The sequence below is a fragment of the Elephas maximus genome, chromosome X (assembly GCF_024166365.1).
Source record: "Elephas maximus indicus isolate mEleMax1 chromosome X, mEleMax1 primary haplotype, whole genome shotgun sequence".
Lineage (NCBI taxonomy): Eukaryota > Metazoa > Chordata > Mammalia > Proboscidea > Elephantidae > Elephas > Elephas maximus.
This window is the reverse complement of record NC_064846.1, coordinates 18930385-18946982: the sequence shown is the minus strand read 5'-3', so window position 1 is coordinate 18946982 and position 16598 is coordinate 18930385. Positions and strand designations below refer to the sequence as shown.

Genomic DNA, 16598 nt, shown 5'->3' with positions numbered 1-16598 from the left:
TGACTCAGGGGCTGCCATGGAGGCTAACGAAGAGGCTGAGTTGGCATGGTAGAGCTCACCTATTTTGTATGGGGGGCCTGGACATGATCACTGATGGGCAGGGGGAAAAGAGAGGGTGGAGTATAGGATGACTCCCAGGTTTCTGGCTTGGTAGTCACGGTAGATGGTGGTACTATTGTTTTTTTTTTTCCAGAAAAAAAAAAGGACTGGTGTTTCTTAAATTCCAGTCATTCATGTACCATGTTGATGATTTTTGCCATATCCAAGGACACCTTTATTATTATTTATCTCTTTAAAAAAATCCATTATTTAACATAAATATATTTAGAAAGGAAATTATAATATTCCCCCAATTACAGGTTTACTGTACTATTTACATTTTTATTGATCTCATTAAACAACAATTTTGAATTGTTATTGTTAGGTACTGTCAAGTTGGTTCCAACTCATAGCAACCCTGTGCACCACAGAACAAAACACTGCCCAGTCCTGCACCATCCTCACAATTGTAGTTATGCTTGAGCCCATTGTTGCAGCCACTGTGTCAGTCCATCTTGTTGAGGGCCTTCCTCTTTTTCGCTGACCCTCTACTTTACCAACCATAATGTCCTTCTCCAGGGATTGATCCCCCCTGACAACATGTCCAAAATATGTAAGACGCAGTCTCACCGTCTTTGCTTCTAAGGAGCATTCTGGTTGTACTTCTTCCAAAACAGATTTGTTTGTTCTTCTTGCAGTTCATGGTATATTCCGTATTCTTGGCCAACACCACAATTCAAAGGCATCAATTGTTTGGCCTTCCTTATTCACTGTCCAGCTTCAGCATGCATATGAGGCGATTGAAAACATCATGGCTTAGGTTAGGTGCACCTTAGTTCTTAAAGTGACATCTCTGCTTTCTAACACTTTGAAAAGGTCTGTTGCAGCAGATTTGTCCAGTGCAATGTATCATTTGATTTCTTGACTACTGCTTCCATGGCTGTTGATTGTGGATCCAAGTAAAACTAAATCCTTGACAATTTCAATCTTTTCTCCGTTTATCATGATGTTGCTCATTGGTCCAGTTGTGAGGATTTTTGTTTTCTTTACGTGCAGGTGTAAGCCATACTGAAGGCTGTGGTCTTTGATCTTCACCGGTAAGTGCTTCAAGTCCTCTTCGCTTTCAGCAAGCAAGGCTGTGTTATTTGCATAACACAGGTTGTTAATGAGTCTTCCTCCAATCCTGATGCCCTGTTCTTCTTCTTATAGTCCAGCTTCTCGTATTATTTGTTCAACATACAGATTAAATCGGTATGGTGAAAGAATACAACCCTGACGCACACCTTTCCTGACTTTAAAACAATCAGTATGCCCTCGCCCTTGTTCTGTCCGAACAACCGCCTCTTGATCTATGTAAAGGGTCCTCATGAGCACAGTTAAGTGTTCTGGAATTCCCATTCTTCGCAATGTTATCCATAATTTGTTATGATCCACACAGTCGAATGCCTTTGCATAGTCAATAAAACACATGTAAACATCCTTCTGGTATTCTTTGCTTTCAGCCAGGATCCATCTGACATCAGCAATGATATCCTTGGTTCTATGTCCTCTTCTCAAACCAGCCTGAAAGTCAGGAAAACTGTGCGTCAGGGTTGTACAAAGCGAGACCTCTTGCCGTCGAGGAGATTCTGACTCATAGCGACCCTACAAGACAGAGTAGAACTGCCCCATAGGGTTTCTAAGGAGAGCCTGGTGGCTTTGAACTGCCAACATTTTGGTTAGCAGCCGAACTCTTAACTACTAGTCTCCCCATAATCTTCCCGATTTTAACGGATTCTGTTTATGGATATATAATTTTAATCTATGTGAGATTAAAAACAAAAAAACCCGTTGCTGTCGGTCAGTATGTGTGTGTATGTGTGTATATATACATATAAAATTTCTGTAATCTGCTTTTTAATTTTGTCATTAGTTTATTTATATGTAATGAACTTGTTTTCTATACTCATACTATGTGTGTGTGTGTGTGTGTGTGTGTGTATGTATATATAAAGAGAGAAAACGAGAAAGAGAACATGAGAGCAAGAGTATGTATACTTTATAATAAGTTCATAGTATTCCATTGTATGGATGTATCAATTTTTTATCTGTTACATTATGATGTTTTCAATTTTCTGCTATTAAGGCTTCAGTGCACATTCTTTTACTTCTCTGAGTCTCATACATAAATGGGAATAGTAACAGTGTATACCACAAAGGGTTGTTGTGAGGAGAAATAGGATAATACTTGTAAAGTGCTTAGAACAGTGTCTAGTACATAGTAAACCAAAACCAAACCAAACCCATTGCCGTCGAGTTGATTCCGACTCATAATACTTAGTAGGCACTCAATAAATGATAGCTATTATTGTTATTGTACAAACGATTGTGTACTCTTGTCTGATTATTTTCTTAGGATAAATTCATATACGTGTAATTACTGGTTCGAAGTACGGACCTTTTAAAACTTTTTTTTAACCACACAGATCAAATATACAGTTTAATGAATTGTTATAAAGGAAACACCTTTATAAATTCCACCCAGGTTGAGACTTAAAATTTGGCCAGCCACCCCAGAAACTCTTCACGTGTCCCTCCGCATTCGTAACACCCTTCTTTCTCCTGAAACTAACCATTATCCTGCCTTAAAAAACATTATATATATGTATCTTTTATTGTGGTAAATATATAGGTAACAAAACATTAGTTAGGTTTATCATGTTGTTCAACCATCACCATTAACCATTTCTAAATTTATCCTGACTTTTACACTAATCGCTTTCGTGCGTTTCTTGTATAGTTTTGTGACCCAAGTGTACATCCCTAGACACTGTGCTTTAGACTTGACCATTTCTTGATGTGTCTTTTTCCAACATTTTATTATAAAAATTTTCAAACACAAAGAAAAATTCAATGAATTATGTAGTGAACACTCATATTCATCACCTAGATTCTACAATTAACCATTTGACTATATTTGCTTTATCACATATCTGTCCATCTCTCCATCCCTGTATCATTCAATTCAATTCGTGGTGGATGCTCTTGCCCTTTGTATTTCCTGCAAATTGGCAGCTGGATCCAGAGGCTTGATCAGATTCAGGTTTGATCTCTTTGGCAGGATAAGGTGATGGTGTGCTCTTGCATCAGGAGGCACATGTCTTTTTGTCTTTCTGTTGGTTCCTAGATCCATGAATTCATTCAGGGTTGTAGCACATCGGAGAAGGAGCCTGTAAAGTGAGCGCATATCAAACAGGAAACAAAACTCTTTTCCTTTGCCATATCTGTACAGTGCCCTAGCGCCCTCTACTGACAAAGCTGCGTGTCAGTTTGCAAAGGAAAATGTTTAAAGGGCCTGGATTATTCTCACAGAGAGAGGCAATACATTGATAACTGGCACACCTGACAGGCATGGGATGGAATGATCAGTACTCTCCTGAACACTTGAGGAGAAAGCCTCTGTATATCTCCAGAAATCTCTTTCTGTGCTGCCCTCTTCTCTCTGGTACTCTGCCCTGCCAATTCTGGCCGCCTTGGCCTCCTTGGACTTTGAACTTTTGTCTTCTCAACCCAAGGAGACCACAGGGCTCTGCTTGGGTATCCCTTCCCTGCATCACAGCCTGGAAATTCTCTTTGGGCAGAAAGTTTGAGGCAGTAGTAGGGCTCAACTTGTTTCATTTCAGTGATCACTGTCCTGCTCCTTGTTGTCCAATGTTTGAAAAACGATTGTTTCAGATATTTTGCCCATTTTTTTTCTTAGTTGTTTAAAGCAGGAGGATGAATGTGATTTCATGTTATTACCTTATGTCTTTGGTGTTCTTCATTCTCCTTTGCTCCAGGTGGGTTGAGACCAATTGATGCATCTTAGATGGCTGCTTGCTACCATTTAAGACCCCAGACGCCGTTCTCCAAAGTGGTATGCAGAATGTTTACTTAATAGATTTTATTATGCCAATTGATTTAGTTGTCCCCTGAAACCATGGTCCCCAAACCTCTAAGCTAGCCTTCAAAAGCACTCAGTTTATTCAGAAAACTTCTTTGCTTTTAGTTTAGTCCAGTTGTGCTGACCTCGCCTACATTGTGTGTTGTCTTTCCCTTCACCTAAAACAGTTCTTATCTACTATCTAATTAGTGAAAAACCCTCCCTCTCCCTCCCTCCCCACTCTCCTAACCATCAAAGAATATTTCCATCTCTGTTTAAACTATTTTTCGAGTTCTTATAATAGTGATCTCATACAATATTTGTCCTTCGGCAACTGACTAATTTCACTCAGCATAACGCCTTCCAGGTTCCTCCATGTTACGAAATGTTTCACAGATTCCTCACTGTTCTTTATTGATGCGTAGTATTCCATTGTGTGAATATACCATAATTTATTTATCCATTCGTCCGTCGATGGGCACCTTGGTTGCTTCCAGCTTTTTGCTATTGTAAACAGTGCTGCAGTGAACATGGGTGTGCATATATCTGTTCGTGTAAAGACTCTTGTTTCTCTAGGATATATTCCAAGGAGTGGGATTCCTGGATCATATGGTAGTTCTATTTCTAGCTTTTTAAGGAAGTGCCAAATTGATTTCCAAAGCGGTTGTACTATTTAACATTCCCACCAGCAGTGTAGAAGTGTTCCAATCTCTCCACAGCCTCTCCAACATTTATTGTTTTATGTTTTTTGGATTAATGCCAGCCTTCTTGAAGTGAGATGGAATCTCATTGTAGTTTTGATTTGCATTTCTCTAATGGCTAATGATCGTGAGCATTTCCTCATGTATCTGTTAGCTGCCTGAATATCTTCTTCAGTGAAGTGTGTGTTCATATCCTTTGCCCACTTCTTGATTGGGTTGTTTGTCTTTTTGTGGTTGAGTTTTTGCAGTATCCTGTAGATTTTAGAGATCAGGCACTGATGAGAAATGTCATAGCTAAAAGCTTTTTCCCAGTCTGTAGGTAGTCTTTTTACTCTTTTGGTGAAGTCTTTGGATGAGCATAAGTGTTTGATTTTTAGGAGCTCCCAGTTATCTAGTTTTTCTTCTGCATTGTTAGTGATGTTTTTTATACCGTTTATGCCACGTATTAGGGCTCCTAGTGTTGTCCCTATTTTTTCTCCCATGATCTTTATTTAGATTTTATATTTAGGTCTTTGATCCATTTTGAGCTCGTTTTTGTGCATGCAGTGAGGTATGGGTCTTGTTTCATTTTTTTTGCAGATGGATATCCAGTTATGCCAGTGCCATTTGTTAAAAAGACTGTCTTTTCCCCATTTAACTGTTTTGGGTCCTTTGTCAAATATCAACTGTTCATATGTGGATGGATTTATGTCTGGATTCTCAATTCTGTTCCATTGGCCCATGTACCTGTTGTTGTACCAGTACCAAACTGTGGCGGTATAAAAGGTTCTAAAATCAGGTAGAGTGAGGCCTCCCACTTTGTTCTTCTTTTTCAGTAATACTTTACTTATCCGGGGTTTCTTTCCATTGCATATGAAGTTGGTGATTTGTTTCTCCATCTCATTAAAAAATGTCGTTGGAATTTGGATTGGAATTGCATTGTATCTATAGATTGCTTTTGGTAGAATAGACATTTTTACAATGTTAAGTCTTCCTATCCATGACCAAGGCATGTTTTTGCACTTATGTAGGTCTCTTTTGGTTTCTTGCAGTAGTATCTTGTAGTTTTCTTTGTATAGGTCTTTTACATCTCTGGTAACATTTATTCCTAAGTATTTTATCTTCTTGGGGGCTACTGTAAATGGTATTGATTTGGCAATTTCCTCTTCAATGTCCTTTTTGTTGGCGTAGAGGAATCCAATGATTTTTATGTTTATCTTGTGTCCTGACACTCTGCTGAACTCTGCTATTACTTTCAGTAGGTTTCTTGAGGATTCTTTAGGGTTCTCTGTATATAAGATCATGTCATCTGCAAATAGAGGTACTTTTACTTCTTCCTTACCAACCTGGATGCCCTTTATTTCTTTATCTAGCCTAATTGCTCTGGCTAGGACCTCCAGCGCAATGTTAAATAAAAGTGATGATAAAGGGCATCCTTGCCTAGTTCCCGTTCTCAAGGGGAATACTTTCAGAATCTCTCCATTTAGGATGATGTTGGCTGTTGGCTTTGTATAAATGCCCTTTATTATGTTGAGGAATTTTCCTTCTATTGCTATTTTGCTGAGAGTTTTTATCATGAATGGGTGTTGAACTTTGTCAAATGCCTTTTCTGCATCAATTGATAAAATCATGTGATTCTTGTCTTTTGTTTCATTTATATGTTGGCTTACATTAATTGTTTTTCTAACACTGTTAAACATCCCTGCATACCTGGTATGAATCCCACTTGGTCATGGTGAATTATTTTTTTGATATGTCATTGAATTCTATTGGCTAGAATTTTGTTGAGGATTTTTGCATCTAAGTTTATGAGGGATATAGGCCTGTAATTTTCTTTTTTTGTGGCGTCTTTACCTGGTTTTGGTATCATGGATATGCTGGCTTCGTAGAATGAGTTTGGGAGTATTCCCTCCTTTTCTATGCTCTGAAATACCTTTAGTAGTGGTGGTGTTAACTCTTCTCTGAAAGTTTGGTGGAACTCTGCAGTGAAGCGTTTGGGCCAGGGCTTTTTTTTTTGTTGGGAGTTTTTTGATTACCTTTTCAATCTCTTCTTTTGTTATGGGTTTATTTAGTTGTTCTACCTCTGTGTTAGTTTAGGTAGGTAGTGTGTTTCTAGAAATTCATCCATTTCCTGTAGGTTTTCGAATTTGTTAGAGTACAATTTTTCGAATTAATCAGATATGATTCTTTTAATTTTAGTTGGGTCTGCTGTAATATTGCCCATCTCATTTCTTATTTGGGTTATTTGCTTCCTCTCCTGTTTTTCTTTTGTCAGGTTGGCCAATGGTTTATCAATTTTGCTGTTTTTTTCAAAGAACTAACTTTTGGTCTTATTAACTCTTTCAGTTGTTTTTCTGTTCTCTTTTTCTTTTAGTTCTGCTCTAATTTTTATTATTTGCTTTCGTCTGGTGTCTGAGGGTTTCTTTTGTTGCTCTCTTTGTATTTGTTCAAGTTTTAGGGATTCTTTGATTTTGATTTTCTTTTGATTTTCGTCTTTTTGTATGTGTGCATTTGTTGATATAAACTGACCACTGAGCACTGCTTTAACTGTGTCTGAAAGGTCCTGATAGTGTTTTCATTCTCATTGGATTCTAGGGATTTCTTTATTCCATCCTTGATATCTTCTATAACCCAGTCATTTTTGAGCAGGGTGTTGTTCAGTTTACAAATGTTTGATTTATTTTCCCTGCTTTTTCTGTTATTGATTTTTACTTTTATGGCCTGATGGTCAGAGAAGATGCTTTGTAATATTTCAATGTTTTGGATTCTACTAAGACTTGCTTTATGACCTAATATATGGTCTATTCTAGAGAGTGTTCCATGCGTATTGGAAAAGAAAGTATACCTGGCTGCTGTTGGGTGGGGTGCTCTCTATATGTCCGTGAGGTCCAGTTGGTTGATTGTGGCATTTAGATCTTCGTTTCTTTATTGAGCTTCTTCCTGGATGTTCTGTCCTTCACCGAAAATGGTGTGTTGAAGTCTCCTACTATAATTGTGGAGCTGTCTATCTCAGTTTTCAGTGCTGTTAGACTTTGTTTTATGTATCTTGCAGGCCTGTCATTGGGTTCATAAATATTTAATATGGTTATATCCTGCTGGTATATTGTCCCTTTAATCATTATATAGTGTCCTTCCTTATCCTTTGTGGTGGATTTAACTTTAAAGTCTTATTTTGTCAGAAATGAGTATTGCCACTCCTGCTTTTTTTGATTGTTTTTGCTTGATGTATTTTTTTCCATCCTTTGAGTTTTAGTTTCTTTGTGTTTCTAAGTCTAAGGTGTGTCCCTTTTAGGCAGCATATAGACGGGTCATGTTTTTTTACCCATTCTGCCACTCTCTGTCTCTTTGTTCGTGCGTTTAGTCCATTTACATTCAGTATAATTATGCATAGGTATGAGTTTAGTGCTGTCATTCAGATGTCTTTTTTTGTGTGTTGTTGACAGTTTCTTTTTCCCACTTAATTTTTTGTGCTGAGTACCTTATCTTTATATACTGTCTTTTCCTCTTATTTGTTGCTGTTGATTTTGTTTCTGCTCAGTCTCTATTTTTTTCTTGTATTTAATTTGGATGAGTAGGATTGTTAGTCTTCCTTGTGGTTACCTTAATATTTCTTAGTCCCTCTTTATGGTTTGATGTCTTCTTTTACATAATGACAACACTGTTTCCCCATTTTGAGCTTTTTTTTTTTTTTTAATCTGTATTTGTTTTTATGATTTCCCTATCTGGGTTGACATCTGATTGCTCTGTCCAGTGTTCTAGTCTTGGGTTGATACCTGATATTATTGATTTTCTAACCAAAGAACTCCCTTTAGTATTTCTTGTAGTTTTGGTTTGGCTTTTTCAAATTCTCTAAACTTCTGTTTATCTGGAAATGTCCTAATTTTGCCTTTATATTTGAGAGACAGTTTTGTTGGATATATGATTCTTGGTTAGCAATTTTTTTTTCCTTCAGTGCTTTATATAAGTCATCCTATTGCCTCCTTGCTTCCATGGTTTCTGCCAAGTAGCCTGAGCTTAGTCTTATTGGCTCTCCTTTGTAGGTGACTTTTTGTATATCCCTAGCTGCTCTTAAAATTCTCTTTTTATCTTTGGTTTTGGCAAGTTTGATTATAATATGTCTTGATGACTTTCTTTTAACATCTACCTTATGTGGAGTTCGATGTGCATCTTGCATAGGTATCTGCTCATCTTTCATGATATCAGGGAAGTTTTTGTGAACAAATCTTCAACAATTCTCTCTGTATTTTGTGTTATCCCTCCCTGTTCTGGTACTCCAATCACTCGTGGGTTATTTCTATTGATAGAGGCCCATGTGATTCTTAGGGTTCCTTCATTTTTTTATCTGATTTTTCTTCAACTATATCGGTGCCAAGTGCTTTATGTTTAATCTCACCAATTCTGCCTTCCACTTGCTCAGTTCTGCTCCTCTGACTTTCTACCGAGTTGTGTAATTCTGTAATTTTATTGTTAATCTTCTGAATTTCTGATTGCTGTCTCTGTATGGATTCTTGCAGCTAATTAGATTTTTCATTATGTTCTTGAATAACCCTTTTAATTTCTTCAGCTGCTTTATCTGTGTGTTCCTTGGCTTGTTCCGCATATTGCCTGATCTTCCTGATGTCTTGAAGAGTTCTGTATATTAATCTTCTGTATTCTGCATTTGGTAATTCCAGAAATGTACCTTCATCCAGAAGATCCCTCGATTCTTTGTTTTGAGAGCTTGTTGAAGTGACCATGGCCTGCTTCTTTATGTGATTTGATATTGACTGTTGTCTCCGAGCCATATATAAGTTATTCTATTAGTTTATTTTGTTTGCTTACTGTATCCTAGCTTCTTGCTTTGTTTTGTTTTGATATGCTCAAATAGGTTGCTTGAGTGAGCCTGCTTGGTTATTTTTGCTTTCGAAGCTCTAATACCGTGTCACCAGTTGGCTGGAGCTGTTATAAGGTATATGAGCCTAGGAGTCCATTCACTTTTCTTGTATGGATTCAGCTCAGGTGTCCAGGTAGTTTGTCATCAAGTGTGTGGTACCGGCTCTGTTCCACAGTCTTAGTGGGGCAGGGGTGATTGGTTTAGGCACAGGTATCTGGTTGTAGCAGGGGGTCACAATCTGAAGAATCAGGGGGCTGATAGCCATCCCCCAAGTATCTGTGAGGAGAATGGGTCCCTGTTCCCTGGAACGTACAGGTGGGTGGGTCCTGTAGTCGGACCATGGGCACCCAGTGCTTTTGGTTGTAAGGACTGGGAGGTACCACTTATCCTTGGACCCCTGTCACAGGTGGCTAGGTGACATGGGTGGAACCACCAGTCCTTAGGCCCCTGATGTGGGTAGGTGAGGACCCTGTTTAATAGGCAAAGCAGTGAGAAATATCAAACACCCACCTTTCCACTGCACAGCTGAAACAGTTGTGACTGCCAACAAGGGCCTTTTCGCCTGAAATGGGCCCACGCAGGTCCATGCAGGGGTGAAAGGTATTCAAACTCCACAGCCCATTTGCGCCTGGACAGGAGCCACTTCTGTCCTGAGCTCCCCAGGTTAGTGGAACTGGCAGGTTATCTTTTCCCCCAATTGCGAATTTATTCCTTCTCCAAGGCCAGGAGGATAGCTCAGAGCACACAGCAGGACCTGTCTCAGGCCCAGGGAAACCGATAGCCACTGACGCTGGCTTGGGGGCTGAGAGCATGGTAAAATATAGGCAAGTACTTAGCTTTTGCCAAGAGCGTTGTTCTTCTCTTGTTCCGGAGGTGTGAGTAGGCTGTGCGGCTCGTTGTTTCTCCCTGAGGAAACTGCAGCCAAAGGCTACCTCCAGCCCACCGCAGTCGCTCCTGGGAATGGTGCCTGAGGGTTCCCAGCAATTCAGGTCTGGCAACTTCTCTCTGCTTCTAAACCATTTCTCATTCCCCCTGTTGCTCAGTCTGTTTTCTAACTTGGCCTTGATGTTCAGGGCTCCTAAGCTTGTCATAAATGTAATGGTTTCACTTGTTTATTTGGGTCTTTGTTGTAAGAGGGTTCACCAGAAGCATCTGATTACTCCATCATCTTGGCCCTGCCTCCTCTAATTCTTTATAAAATATCTTTAGTCACCTCTTTAGGTGGTCTTTAGTGTCTGCAGTTTCACCATTATGTGTTTAGTTATGAATTTTTTTTAATCCTGTTTGTAATTTCTTGTGTTTCCTGGATTGATGTCTTTAATTGGTTCTAGAATTCTCAACCAGTAGCAGGTATTGCCTCTTCTCTATTTTCTAAAATCCTTTTTGGCTCCAGTTAAAGCTATGCTAAATATTCTCATTTTCTCCTTTATGTATTGTGATGGTTAAGGTTGTGTGTCAACTTGGTTGGCCATGAATCTCAGTAGTTTGGCAGTTATGTAATAGTATAGTCACCTTCCATGATGTGATCAGCTAATCAGTTGTAAGGGGAGTTTCCTCAGGGGTGTGGCCTGCATCCAATATGTATATGGATGTTCTGGTAAATCTTGCTCACTTGCTCCGAATTCTGCATCCACCTCATCATCATCTGACCTCTGATTCTTGGGACTTGAGCCCATGGCCTGCCCTCTGACCTGCTGATCTTGGGTTCATCAGCCCCACATAGGTGCTGTGGCTATGTAAGTCAGAAGCATCCTCCAGCCTGACGCCTGACCCACGGACTTGGGACTTGCCAAGCTTCTACAACTGCATGAACCAGTTCCTTGAGATAAATCTCTTTCTCTCTTTCTCTATGTATGATTTACTGGGTTTTCTTCTCTAGAGAACCCAGCCTATGACATATATCTTAACCTCTTGTATTTTTCCATCTTTGTGTCTTTGTGCTATGTTCTTCTGGCCTATGCTCTAATCTACCAATTCTCTCTTTAGCTGTTTCTTATCTTCTCTTAAAGCACATATATTAAAATTTTAATTTCAGTAATCATCCTTCTCATTTCTACAAGTTCTATTTTGTTCTTTTTCTAATCTGCTAAGTGATTTAAAAAAAGTTTCTATTTCCTGCATACGCTTACAAACTATTATTTTCTTTTAAATATATTAAATTTAGTTAATTTAAATCTGCTTCTGATAATTCCTGTACCTGAAATAATTGCAGATTTGTTCCTGCTGGTTCTTGCTCATGATGTAGTGGTTCTTACTCATGAAGTAGTAATAATATCCTTATTTGCAGATGATATGAGCTTACACAGAGAAAACCTTAAGGAACCCAGAAGAAAACTACTGAAACTAATAGAAGAGTTCAGCCAAGTATATAAGGATACAAGATAAACATACAAAAATCAGTTGGATTCTTCTATACCAACAAGGAAAACTTAGAAGAGGAAATTGCCAAATCAATACCATTTACAATACCCCCTAAAAAAATAAAATACTTAGGAATTAATCTAACCAGAGATGTAAAAGACCTGTACAAAGAAAAGTATAAGACACTACTGCAAGAATCCAAAAGAGACCTACATAAGTGGAAAAACATATTGGTCATGGATAGGAAGACTCAACATCATGAAAATGTCTATTCTACAGATACAATTCAAATTCCAATGACATTTTTTTAATGATATGGAGAAACAAATCACCAACTTCCTATGGAAAGGGGAAAGAGACCCCTAATAAGTAAAGTATTACTGAAGAAGAAGAACAAAGTGGAAGGCCTCACACTACCTGATTTCAGAACCTGTTATACCACCATGGGAAACCCTTGTGGCGAAGTGGTTAAGTGTTATGGCTGCTAACCAAAGGGTCAGCAGTTCGAATCCACCAGACGCTCCTCGGAAACTCTATGGGGCAGTTCTACTCTGTCCTATAGGGTCACTATGAGTCAGAATTGACTTGACAGCACTGGGTTTGGTTTCAGTTTATACCACCACTGTAGTCAAAAAAGCCTGGTACTTGTACAATAAGAGATACTTAGACCAATGGAACAGAATTGAGAATCGGGACGTAAATTCATCCACCTATGAGCAGCTGATATTTGACAAAGGCCCCAAATTCAGTTAAATGGGGAAAAGACAGTCTCCACAACAAATGGTGCTGGCATAACTGGATATCTGTCTGCAAAAAAATGAAACGACCCATACCTCACACCATGTACAAAAACTAACTCAAAATTGATTAAAGACCTAAATATAAAATCTAAAGTGATTAAGATCATGGAAGAAGAAATAGGGACAATGCTAGGAGACCTAATACATGGCATAAACAGAATACAAACTATAGCTAACAATGCACAAACACCAGAAGAGAAACTAGATAACTGGGAGTTCCTAAAAATCAAACACTTGTGCTCATCAAAAGACTTCACCAAAAGAGTAAAAAGACAACCTATAGACTTGAAAAAAAAATTTGGCTATGACATATCTGATCAGTGTCTAATCTCTAAAAATCTTCTAGAAATAGAAGTACCATATGATCCAGCAATCCCACTCCTTGGGGTATATCCTAGAGAAATAAGAGCCTTTACAGGAACAGATATATGCACTCCCATGCTCATTGTAGCACTCTTCACAATAGCAAAAAGATGGAAAGAACCTATATGCCCATCAACAGAAGAATGGGTAACCAAATTATGGTATATTCACACAATGGAATACTACGCATCAGTAAAGAACAATGATGAATCTGTGAAACATCTCATAACATGGAGGAATCTGGAAGGCATTATGCTGAGTGAAATTAGTCAGTCGCAAAAGGACAAATATTGTATGAGACCACTATTGTAAGAACCCAAGAAAAGATTTAAACACAGAAGGAAACATTTTTTGATGGTTACAAGGGTAGGGGAAGAGGATAGAAGACAAGAATTAGATGAAGGGAAGGACAACACACTATACAGGGGAAGTCAGCACAACTGCACTAAACCAAAAGCTAAGAAGTTTCCTGAATACAACCAAACACTTTGAGGGACAGAGAAGCAGGGGAAGGTGTCTGGTTTCAGGGGACTTCTAGGTCAACTGGCATAAGAAAGTTTATTAAGAAAATGTTCTGCATCCCACTTTGGTGAGTGGCAACTGGGGTCTTAAAAGCTAACAAGTGGACATCTAAGATGCACCAATTGGTCCCAACCCACCTGAAGCAAAGGAGAATGAAGAACACCAAAGACACAAGGAAAACGTTAGCCCAAGGGACAAAAGGGCCACATAAGCCAGAGACCCCATCAGCCTGAGACCAGAAGAACTAGATGGTGCCTGGCTACCACCAACAACTGCCCTGACAGGGGACACAACAGAGAGTCCCTGACAGAGCAGGAGAAAAGTGGGGTGCAGAACTCAATTCTAGTAAAAAGATCAGACTTAATGGTCTGACTGAGACTAGAGGGACCCCAGAAGACCTGACCCCCAGAATCTCTGTTAGTCCAAAACTAAAACCATTCCCGAAGCCCACTCTTCAGACAAAGATTAGACTGGAGTATAAGACATGAAATGGTGCTGTTGAGGGGTGTGCTTCTTAGCTCAAGTAGATAAAAAACCAAACCCAGTGCCGTCGAGTCGATTCCAACTCATAGTGACGCTGTAGGACAGAGTAGAACTGCCCCATAGAGTTTCCAAAGAGCACCTGGCGGATTCGAACTGCCGACCCTTGGGTTAGCAGCTGTAGCACTTAACCACTACGCCACCAGGGTTACGTGAGACTAGATGGGCAGCCCCTGTCCGGAGGTGAGATGAGAAGGCAGAGAGGGACAGGAGCTGGTTGAATGGGCATGGGAAATATAGGGTGGAAAGGAGAAGTGTGCTGTCACATTATAGGGAGAGCAGCCAGGGTCACATAACAATGTGTGTATGAATTTTTGGATGAGAAACTTACTTGAACTTTTAACTTTCACTTATATCAAAATTAAAAGAGAAAAAAAAGGAGCACATTCCTCATGGGTGTTATTGTTTATTTTATAGGCCAATCTATTGTTGTTGCTAGGTGCCATCAAATTGATTTGGACTCATATTGACCCCATGTACAACAGAAGAAAACACTGCCCAGTCCTCCGCCATCCTCACAATTGTTGCTATGTGTGATCCCATTATTGCAGCCACTGTGTCAACCTATCTTGTTAAGGGTCTACCTGTTTTTTACCTTACCAAGCATGATATCCTCCATCATGTCCACAGTACGTGAGACGAAGTATTTCCATCCTCAATTCTAACATGCACTCTGGCTGTACTTCTTCTGAGATAGATTTGTTCGTTCTTTTGGTAGTCCACGGTATATTCAATATTCTTTGCCAACAGCATAATTCAAAGGCATCCATTCTTCTTCGGTCTTCCTTATTCATTGTTAAGCTTTCACATTCATATGAAAAATTCATAGGAGGCAATTGAAAATACCATGGCTTGGATCAGGCGCACCTTAGTCCACAAGGTGACATCTTTGCTTTTTAACACTTTAAAGAGACCATTTCCTGATCTGCCCGATGAAATTCATTGTCTGATTTGCTGACTGCTGCTTCCATGGGTGTTGATTGTGGATCCAAGTAAAATGAAATCCTTGACAACTTCAGTCTTTTCTCCATTTATTGTGATGTTGCTTACTGGTCCACTTGTGAGGGTTTTTTTCTTTGTCTCGAGGCACGTAATCTATACTGAAGGCTGTGGTCTTTGATCTTCATCAGTAAGTGCTTCAAGTCCTCTTCACTTTCAGCAAGCAAGATTGTGTTGTCTGCATAATAAATCTTCCTTCAGTCCTGATGCCACATTTGTCCTCATATGGTCCAGCTTCTTGAATTATTTGCTCAGCATACAGATTGAATAAGTATGGTGAAAGGATACAACCAGGGATGGATTACCCTGTAAGCGAGGTATGCATGGGCTTACTTGTGCTTACTTACTAAACTGTAGTACACATTTTCACCTGTTTTCACCATGTGTAACCATGCTCACCCTCCTTTTCTGATTCAGTTCTCTGTTAACATAAATTCACTGCCCCCTAAGGTTCCTATCTAATCTTTTGAGTTGCTATTGTCAATTTGATTCCATATAGTTACTAAAAGTGCATAATTGTCTCCATAAAAAGGCGGCATTATCTTAACTTTTAAAAAGAGGAAACTGAGGCTCAAAGAGGTTAAATGACTTGTCTGTGAGGGGGTGGAGTGATTTCAGCTTGGTCATATAACTAGTAAATAGCTGTCTGATTGCAAACCTTATGTTCTTTTTTTAAAAAAAAATTTTATTGTGCCTAAGTGGAAGTTTACAAATCAAGTCAGTCTCTCACACAAAAACTTACATACACCTTGCTACATACTCCCAATTACTCTCCCCATAATGAGACAGCCTGCTCCCCCCTCCACTCTCTCTTTTCGTGTCCATTTCGCCAGCTTCTAACCCCCTCCACCCTTTCATCTCCCCTCCAGACAGGAGATGCCAACATAGTCTCAAGCGTCCACCTGATGCAAGAAGCTCACTCCTGACCAGCATCCCTCTCCATCCCATTGTCCAGTCTAATCCATGTCTGAAGAGTTGGCTTTGGCAAACTTTATATTCTTAATCCTTATGCTGAAACTGCCCCAAATCCCCACGGAAAAATAGTCATTCACTCTCACCAAAAAAAAGCAGTCAAAGTTTTCTTTCTTCTGTCCTAGAGCAGTGGTTCTTAAAGTTTGTTTCAAGACCAGGAGTGTCAGCATCCCCTGGGAGCTTGTTGGAAATGCAGAATCTCCGACCTACTGAGTCAGAACTTTCAACAAGATGCCCATTGATTTGTATACACCTTCAAGTTTAGGAAATTTGCATAGTTGTCTTCAGCTATAGTTGTAGCTACTACTTTTTGTGTTTGATGCTTGTGATTATCGACGTAAATGTATGCTCTTTATGGAAAATTGGAAAGTACAGAGAAGCAGAAATAAGCAGTGGAAAAACTATTCTGTAATCTCACCACCCAGAGGGAACATTATTACCATTTTGAAACATTTCCTTCTATTTTTTCTTGCTTCATTGCTTTTACCATAGCTAAGGGCCCCAAATCTTCATGTGCTTAATCTTTACGTACCGATAATGTTTTATTA

The 16598-nt window shown here is 39.2% G+C and overlaps 1 long non-coding RNA gene across 1 annotated transcript in view; it reads left to right on the top strand.

The window, feature by feature from the left end:
- Positions 1–1095: 1095 nt before the first annotated feature.
- Positions 1096–16598, top strand: part of LOC126069501 (uncharacterized) — a 104176-nt gene continuing 88673 nt past the window's right edge. The window contains exon 1 of the long non-coding RNA XR_007515935.1: positions 1096–1136. This is a non-coding gene — a long non-coding RNA (uncharacterized LOC126069501). The remainder of the gene's footprint in view (positions 1137–16598) is intronic.